A 9,299-nucleotide genomic window follows, 5' to 3' on the forward strand; every position below is an offset into this window, starting at 1 on the left:
GTTTCCTACTCATTTTTTCTTCTTCTTTCATCCCCTGTCAAGTCACTGTTTATTTCTCAAGTGTCAGACTTTACATACACTTTCCCTCATCACCCTCTGTTATTTATGTTTTTTATAAATTAGTCTACTAAGGGCCTCCCAAACAGTTGTATTCCAAATACCCTTCAACAATAATTATTTTTTCAAATTTTGACTGAAAAGTATAAATTATCTAATTAGAAATTTCAGCTGGGTGCCATGGCTCGTTCCTATAATCCCAACACTTTGGGAGGTCAAGGCGGGCAGATCACCTGAGGTCAGGAGTTTGAGACCACCCTAGCCAACATGGTAAAACCCCGTCTCTACTAAAAATACAAAAATGAGCCAGGCGTGGTGGCACGCATCTGTAATCCCAGCTACTCAGGAGGCTGAGGCACGAGAATCGCTTGAACCCGGGAGGTGGAGGTTGCAGGGAGCCGAGATCGCACCACTGCACTCCAGCCTGGACAATGAGAGTGAAACTCGTCTCAAAAAAAAGAAAGAAAGAAAAAGAAACTAAAAATCAGAAAAGTGTAGTGAAACTATTACACAAAAAACCCTATCACAACAATTGTTGGAGATAGTATTTGTTTTGTCCCTAGTTGATTGTAACTCACTCAGAATTTGTTTGGCTTTTATGGCCATGGTGAGCAGAGAGAGTTAGGACGAAAAGACTTCTATAGTGAAAATTTGTCACTACACATGGGATACTCTCCATATTTGAGCTCCCTCCCTCTAGGGAATTTCCCGTTTTATGTTACTTGGTGAGAGAGAGAATCCTTCTTCCATAATAAGCTGAAAATGTCAGATAATCACTTTCCTGGCTCTGTGACAGGTATGTGACCTGGACTTAGCTAACTAGAATTTTCCACCTGAAATTTTTAACATGGAGATAGTGAGGCAGGATTGGGAGAATTCCTTTTGGTAGGGATTGGAGAGGGAGGGGAGATAGCAGTTTCAGCGGCAACCATGCTAGTGATGGTGTTGTGCTAGATTCAGGTTTGTGGCAGAGGCTGGTACATTCATGTTGTGTAGTGGCAGCAGGAATGGTGTCCTCACTCAACTGAGGTGCAGTTTTGCAATTTTGCTTGTGATTTTGACTATGCAGCCTTCCTTTATTCTTGGTCATTTCCAATTCACATTCGCCAGGCATTCTTATACTTCATTGTGTTACCCAGTTTTCTTTCAGTAATTCTTTTTCTGCTGTAATTGGCCAGAATTTGTTTCTGTTGCTTGCAATCCATAACTTAAACTGATACACCAACTATCATTTGTTGAGATCCTACTTTTTGCCCATCAACTTGATAAAATTTAGTTTGCTTCATCTATTCCTTTCTGTAAAGTGGAAATTATTTCCCCCATTTTATCTTGTGGAAGAACAAAAATGAGGCTTAGAGAAGTTAAGTAGTAGAAGAATTCAATTTTCTGTGTTACTTTAAACATATGCTCTTTATGCAACATGCTTTAGAAGGAACAAATATATTTTTAAAAAATCATATACACAATTTGTTTAATCTTTAAAATGTCTTTTATCAGAGACAGGGGTTTTCATTTTATAAAAGTCTTCTGTTTAGCTTCCAGAGTTTTATTGCAGGAATAATGAGCTGATGCTTGTAATCCCAGATCAGGGAGAATTTGGGTTAGTTCGTTTCCTTTTTGGAATTCAGTTTCCTATGCACAATGGAAAATGTGATGTTGATTAGATTATCTCTAAAGTCCCTTCCAATGCGGACATCCTATGAAAGTAATAAAAATGATCAACACATCAAAAACAAAGGTAAATACTCCTTCCTTTTTTTGAGACTGAGTCTCACTGTGTCACCCAGGCTGGAGTGCAGTGGCACAGTCTTGACTCACTGCAACTTTTGCCTCCTGGGTTCAAGCAGTTCTCCTTGCCTCAGCCTCCTGAGTAGCTGGGATTACAGGTGTGCGCCACCAGGCTCAGGTGATTGTATTTTTAGCAGAGACAGGGCTTCACCATGTTGGCCAGACTGGTCAAAATCCTGACCACAAATCCTGACCTCACACTCCCAAACTGCTGGGATTACAGGCGTGAGTACCTGGCATGACCAAATTCTCCTAACTACAACAGAAGTTTCTGCATATTTATTTATCCTGGTATGATATGCCTTGTATGGTAATTACTCTCAAAATACTACATACAAGATATTAGGTAACTTCAGAGTTTAGGCCAATTATTTCTTGCCCTTTGCTTTTAATAAATCAGGGAAGGCCAATGTCCATCTCATAGAGGTACACATTTGTATATACTGCAGCATTTTTAATGACGGCACTATTGACAGTTTGGACTCCATAATTCTTCATTGTGGGGGCTATCCTGTGCATCGTAGCCCCCAAAATGAAGCAGCATCCCTGGCCATTACCCACTAGAGGCCGGTAACACTGCCTCTCTCCCCAGTGTTTTAATGATAATCAAAAATAATGTTTCCAGCCGAGAACATGGTGGCACCCCTGTAGTCTCAGTTACTCTGAAGGTGTGAAGTTAGGGAGGTGAAGGTTGCAGTGAGACAAGATTACATCACTGCACTGCAGCCTGGACAACACAGAATCTGTCTCAAATAAAACAAAACAGAAAAGTTTCGGGAGAGAGAGGGAAAATAAGGATAAAGAAAGCAAGAAAGGGATATCCCAGCTACTCGGGAGGTTGAAGCATGAGAATGACTTGAACCTGGGAGGCAGAGGTTGCAGTGAGCCAAGATCCTGTCACTGCATTCCAGCCTGGGCAAATAAAGCGAGACTGTCTCAAAAAAAATAAAATTAAAATTAAAACATAAAATGAGAGGGAGTATCCAGCCTAGAGAATCTGAACAAATAATCTACTCCAATCCAAATTCAAATACAAAGCATATTTCTTGAGATTGCTATCTTTCTTATGTTGAAAGACTAAAGCTAGATTCTGAGCTCTATTTTGAACACAGTTGCTAGGCGTGTCATTGAGTTGCCATACTTGAGAGACACCTTTGTTCCTTCACTTGGTTTCCCCTTACCCAAAGGAGTCAAGTAATAACAATCATGTAAGGTGTTGTTAAAATCTTTGGAAGAAAGTACTGCATGCTTCACACTTAGCCTTATGGACCCACAAACTCCAGAGATAAAAACACCAGAGCTTTATACTTATGGTCCTTAGTCAATGTGTGAAAACTCCAAAAGCCAGCAGAAAGTGAACTAGAAGCTGAGCAATGGTGGCAGCTCCTGTATTGCTCCTAGCATAACAAAGATGAGACAGGCTTGCCATCTCCAGAAGAGGAACAACAAAACATGTGTGTCCTTCAAGCATGCAGGCTGTACCTTTGTTTTATATTTTTTCTGTAGTCTATAAGTTTCAACAAGACTTTGCCTCCTGTCCAAAAAAAAAAAAAAAATTGACTTTTCAGCTTAGCCGAAATAAATAGGTATGTTCTGGGAAAAGACAGATCTTTTATTCTTCAAAACATTCTGAAACTTTTTATGATCAAAGTTATTTACATTTATAATGGTAAAATCAAAAAACAGCTTAAAACTCCAATAGTTAGAAAGTAGTTAAATTATAGACAATACTTTTGATGGACTATTATTTTAGACATTTAAGTTTTGATTTACAGAAACTGAAATAATATGGAAAAATATAATAGTGAAAAGAGGGAAATGTAAAGTTATATATGAGTATGTTTACAACCTGAGGAAATAAAACTCTTCACAGTGTAAAATATTAGAAATAATGCCAGAATTGCAGTAAAGCTATAGAACTGCCATGGAAAAGAAGAAAAAAATTATATAGTATAATTTCAAGGCTCAAAGAAAAAGGAATCCTATGGTCACCAACAAAGGATGAAGAATGGAACTCATCACTGTGCTGTATAATAGAAAAATTTGCTGTTATCAATGGCAGATGAGAGGACAGGATTTTGCAAGCATTTTTATTTCAAGTAACTGGATATGAATTTACCTTTATAGTAATGCAGAAACATGTGCAATAAGTATTATTCTTTGTCTTTTCAAAGCCTAAACATAGAAAAGAAGAAACTTGAAATGTAATGTTTGACTTTGGGATGTGACTCAAGGTGACTATTCTTCCCTCCTTGCCGTTTTTTTTCCAAATTTTCTTTCATTGAGCATTACTTTGATTGTTAGAAATTCTAAAAATCAAAAAGAAATTATATTACTCAACAAAAGAAACAACAAAGTGTTCGGAAAGTCAGAATAGTGACCAAAATCTCTTTACCATTCCTTATCTGTGATAAAGAAAACAGAGGAAACTTTTAGCTTCTGTGAAAGGAAAATATCCTGGGCCCCCAAAATCACTAAGCTAAAGGGAAAAGTCAAGCTGAGAACTGCTTAGGGCAAACCTGCCTCCCATTCTATTCAAAGTCACCCCTCTGCTCTCTGAGATAAATGCCTATCTGATTGCCTCCTTCGGAGAGGCTAATCAGAAACTCAAAAGAATGCAACCATTTGTCTCTTATCTACCTATGACCTGAAAGCCCCCTCCCCGCTTCAAGTTGTCCCGCTTTTCCAGACTAAACCAATGTTCATCTTACATGTGTTGATTGATGGCTCATATCTTCCTAAAATGTATAAAATTAAACTGTGTGTTCTGACCACCTTGGGCACATGTCATCAGGAACTCCTGAGGCTGTGTCATGGGCGTGTGTCCTCAACCTTGGCAAAATAAGCTTTCTAAATTAACTGAGACCTGTCTCAGAAATTGGGGGTTCACATTTTGGTAACCACGGAGGGATTCTGGGTGTAGGTGCCCCTCACCTTTGACAGATCTCCTATGGGTGCTTGGTACCAGCTTGAGCAATCTTTATGGCTCAAGCCAATAGAACAATTTGCTGAGGCCTGGAAGCATCTCCTCCAGAGAATCCCTGATCTCCCAAAATTTGGTTGAGAACTAAAGTTTATTTTGATGTACAACTTTTTTTTTTCTTTTTTTTGGAGTTTTACTTGTTTCCAACACAAGGAAGGCAAGTTTTTCTGCTTCCATGACGATGGTAGGCAGTGTTATATATAAAGTTTATATATAAAGTACCACAAAAGAAATAGCACTCGAATATAAAATTTTCTTTTAATTCTCAGCAAGGCAAGGTACTTCTATAGAAGGGTGCGCCCTTACAGATGGAGCAATGGTGAGCGCTCACCTGGACAAGGAAGGGGAAGGGGTTCTTGTCCCTGACGTGGCCCCTGCTCCTGTGTCGTTCCCCTATTGGCTAGGGTTAGACTACACAAGCTAAACTAATTCTGATTGGCTGGCTAATTTAAAGAGACCTACAGAGTGAGTGCTTTGGCGGAGTCAGTGCAGAGCTGGTAGCAGGTAATTGGAATGAGCTAGGGTGGAGCAGGTGATCAGAATGAGTCAGGGTGGAGTACGAAATCGAAAAATGTTGCTTTACGAGGAAGTTAAGTTTGAAAGTAAAAGGCAAAGAAGTGAACATACTCACATATTAATTATTTGAAAAGAAATTTAGAACTCGTATCTAATAGCAGGTAACTCCTTTGGGGAGTTTGAGCTTCCTTCCAACAGGGAAGACGAGGTTTTCTTTCCCTGCTTCTAGGGTGGTAGAGAGCAATCTTCAGCTTGAGACCTACTGCTAGATAAGTAAGTGAATTGCGGTCTTGGCTAAAGTTAGTTAAGGTTAACAACCAGCTGGTCTTAATATCTCCTTACTATTAGAGCGCTCAGTAAATATATAAGTTGTGTGATCATTTCTTTTGCTTAACTTTTTTATTTGTTGCTCTTTGGTTCTGTTTTTGTTGTTGTTTTGGTCTTTTTACCACCAGGTTTGATCAGCTCCATCCGACTTGATTAAATCTGAAGGGAAGTTCCAAATTCTGGGGAACAAGGCCTCTGAAGTGGCTAAATTCCTACCAAAAAAAAAAATGGTGGTGTGGTCGGGGGAAAAAGGCCAGCAAAGGGGAAAAAAAAAGAGGAAAGATTTTTCATTTTGACTACCAAGGGGCTTTATTTACAAAACAAGGCCACCTTTTTACTAGCCAGACCAAACTGAAAGAGCAATGGCTGTACTTCTGAAATTGCAACGATTTGTCCTGAGGAAAGAGAGAGACCCTCTCATATTGTTTTATACTCTACCTGTTTTAAGAAAAAGTGAGGAAGAGAAACCAAAGACAGGCAGCCCGGCGCCAGGCCCAAAACCTGGCCTGGGCCTGCCTGGCCTAAACCTAGTAGTTAAAAATCAACTCATAACTTAGAAACCGATGTTATTCATAGATTCCAGACATTGTATAGAAGAACATTGTGAAGCTTGCTGCCCTGTTCTGTTTCTCTCTATCAGTGCATGAAACCCCTGTAACGTATCCCCTAGATTGCTCAATCAATCACGACCCTTTCATATGAAATCTTTAGTGCTGTGAGCCCTTAAAAGGGACAGAAATTGTGCACTTGGAGAGCTCAAATTTTAAGGCAGTAGCTTGCCGATGCTCCCAACTGAATGAAGCCCTTCCTTCTACAACTTGGTGTCTGAGAGGTTTTGTCTATGACTCGTCCTGCTACATTTCTTGGTTCCCTGACTGGAAAGCGAGATAACTGACAGATGGACAGCTGAGGCAGCCCCTTAGGTGGCTTAGGCCTACCCTATGGAGCATCCCTGCAGGGGACTCCAGCCAGCCTGAGTGATGCGATCCAAAGAGCTCTCGGGGTAGGCAATTGTCCCAGTAGAACACCTCATCAGAGCAGCGCATAACAGGCCCCCACAGAGGATTACCACAGTGGCTGAACACTGGGGAGGAACTGGCACTTGGAGTCAGAACATTTGAAACTTGGTAAGACTAGTCTTTGGAACTTGCCCCACTCCATCTGAGTGGAAGCGTAGCCTGATTACCCACGGTGTGCCTGGATTGGCACTTTTGTTCTGGTTTTGACTGACTTGATTTGGTAAGACTAGTGTTTGGAACTTGCCCCTCTCCATCTGAGTGGAAGCGTGGCCTGATCACCCACGGTGTGCCTGGATTGGTACTTTTGTTCTGGTTTTGTCTTGACTTGAATTGCTGGATACTTTGGATTTGGTTTTGACTTGGCTTAAATCTCTTGGTACTCGGATTTTGAATTTTGTGGTATTCTGATTTTGGTTTGATATAAATGATAAAAGTGTGTGTGTGCCCTCTTTACCCGTTCTTTGTTTTGTGGTGAGTGTGTGTGGTGAGAGCGTGGTAGTTTGTCTTGAAAAAACATGGGTCAGGTGCAAAGTAAGCCCACCCCATTGAGAACTATGTTGAAAAATTTCAAGAAAGGTAAAAAGGGGGGAGGCAGAATTTATATAAAAAGAATGTTATATGGTAAATTCTTGTCCTGAAATAAATTAACTGGTTGTTTAAAAAACAAATGTTTGTAATAAGTCAAAAAGTTGAGATATGTCAAAAAAAATTGTCTGTGGAAGTTGTAAAAGAAAAAAGTTATTAAAAAATTTGTATGCAAAAAATGTTACATAATTTAAAAGTAATAAGGCCTCCTGAGTACTCTTGAAAAAACAGTTTATGTGCAAGGTATAAAAAAGTAAAATATACCTTTAGTAAAAAGATTATAATGAGGCATAAGAACGTAGATTTTTGGCCGGGCGCGGTGGTTCAAGCCTGTAATCCCAGCACTTTGGGAGGCCGAGACGGGCGGATCACGAGGTCAGGAGATCAAGACCATCCTGGCTAACATGGTGAAACCCCATCTCTACTAAAAATACAAAAAATTAGCCGGGCGAGGTGGCGGGTGCCTGTGGTCCCAGCTACTTGGGAGGCTGAGGCAGGAGAATAGTGTGAGCCCGGGAGGCAGAGGTTGCAGTGAGCTGAGATCCGGCCACTGCACTCCAGCCTGGGCGACGGAGCAAGACTCCATCTCAAAAAAAAAAGAAAAAAAAAAGAATGTGGATTTTTACCTACATTAAAATGTTAAAAAATTATTGTTTTAAAAGTTTAAGCAAGTTTTAAAACGTTAATTGTAAAAAAAAAATTCTATGTGTGAACATATTAGCTAAAGTTAAAAAGGTATCATCCAGTTTTTCTGTAAACTAGACATTAAAGTAAAAATACAACAGGTTTTCCTTACAGCATCAATCTGCTCTTTAACAAAAATTATAAAAGGTTAAAAAGAGTCTATAAAATCTTACCTGATAGCCAAACATAAAAAATTAAATAAATATGTCTACAAGGATTTATTAAAATTAATAACACACTAATATAAAGGTAAAATTTAGCTTATCTGGTATAAAAATCATACAAGAAGCATTATTAAATAGAAAACGGTATTTAGCTTTTTTTTTTGGTCTAAAAACTAATACAAATAGGTGCTAAAGAAAACATTCATTTTACTAGAAGATCATAGAAGTTAAAGACTTAAACTTTGGCAATTAAGACAGCATACCAAAATGCAAATAGCTGGTTGAAATGGATCAAATGTTCCATCTGCATGTTAAACAAAAGCAATTGTTATGCTTGTGCACATGGTAAGCCAGAGGCCCTGATTGTCCCCCTTCCACTAAGGTGGTCCTCCAGTCAACCAGGCATGGACTGCATGGTAGCTCTTTTCCAGGATTCTACAGCCTGGAGTAATAAGTCATGCCAAGCTTTCTGCTATATCCCAAAGTCCCTGCGGGTCAGCCCCCGAGGGCCATCCAGCTTCCATCTCCCAACACCAAGTTCACTTCATGTCTTTCATGGCAAGGAGGAAACTTAGTATTCCTTGGAGACCTGAAGGGATGCAGTGAGCTTAAGAATTTTCAAGAGCTTATCAATCAGTCAGTCCTTGTTCATCCCCAAGCAGATGTGTGGTGGTATTGTGGTGGACCTTTACTGGGCACTCTGCCAAATAACTAGAGTGGCACTTGTGCTTTAGTCCATTTGGCTGTCCGTTTCACCCTGGCATTTCATCAATCAAAATAATAATAATAAGAAGAAGACATCGTAAAGTGAGAGAAGACCCTTATAGGTCTTTCAACTCTCACATCTATTTAGATGCAATTAGAACCCCACAAGAAATACCAGATCAATTTAAAACTTGAAATCAAATAGTTACAGGACTTAAGTTAATATTTTGGTAAATGACAGTCAAAAAAAATATAGATTAGATAAACTACATCTATTACAACCAACAGCAACAAGTTTTTCATGAGTTAAAAAAACTCATGTCGGCCCCAGCCCTGAGGCTGCCTGACCTGACAAAACTCTTTACACTCTATATGTGAAAAAAAAAAAAAAAAAAAGGCCATTGGAGTTTTAACCCAGACTGTAGGGCCCTGGCCAAGGCCAGTGGCCCATCTCTCAAAACAATAGACCAG

This window comes from Trachypithecus francoisi, unplaced genomic scaffold, assembly GCF_009764315.1.
Source record: "Trachypithecus francoisi isolate TF-2019V2 unplaced genomic scaffold, Tfra_2.0 Lachesis_group15, whole genome shotgun sequence".
In the NCBI taxonomy this organism is placed as follows: Eukaryota; Metazoa; Chordata; class Mammalia; order Primates; family Cercopithecidae; genus Trachypithecus; species Trachypithecus francoisi.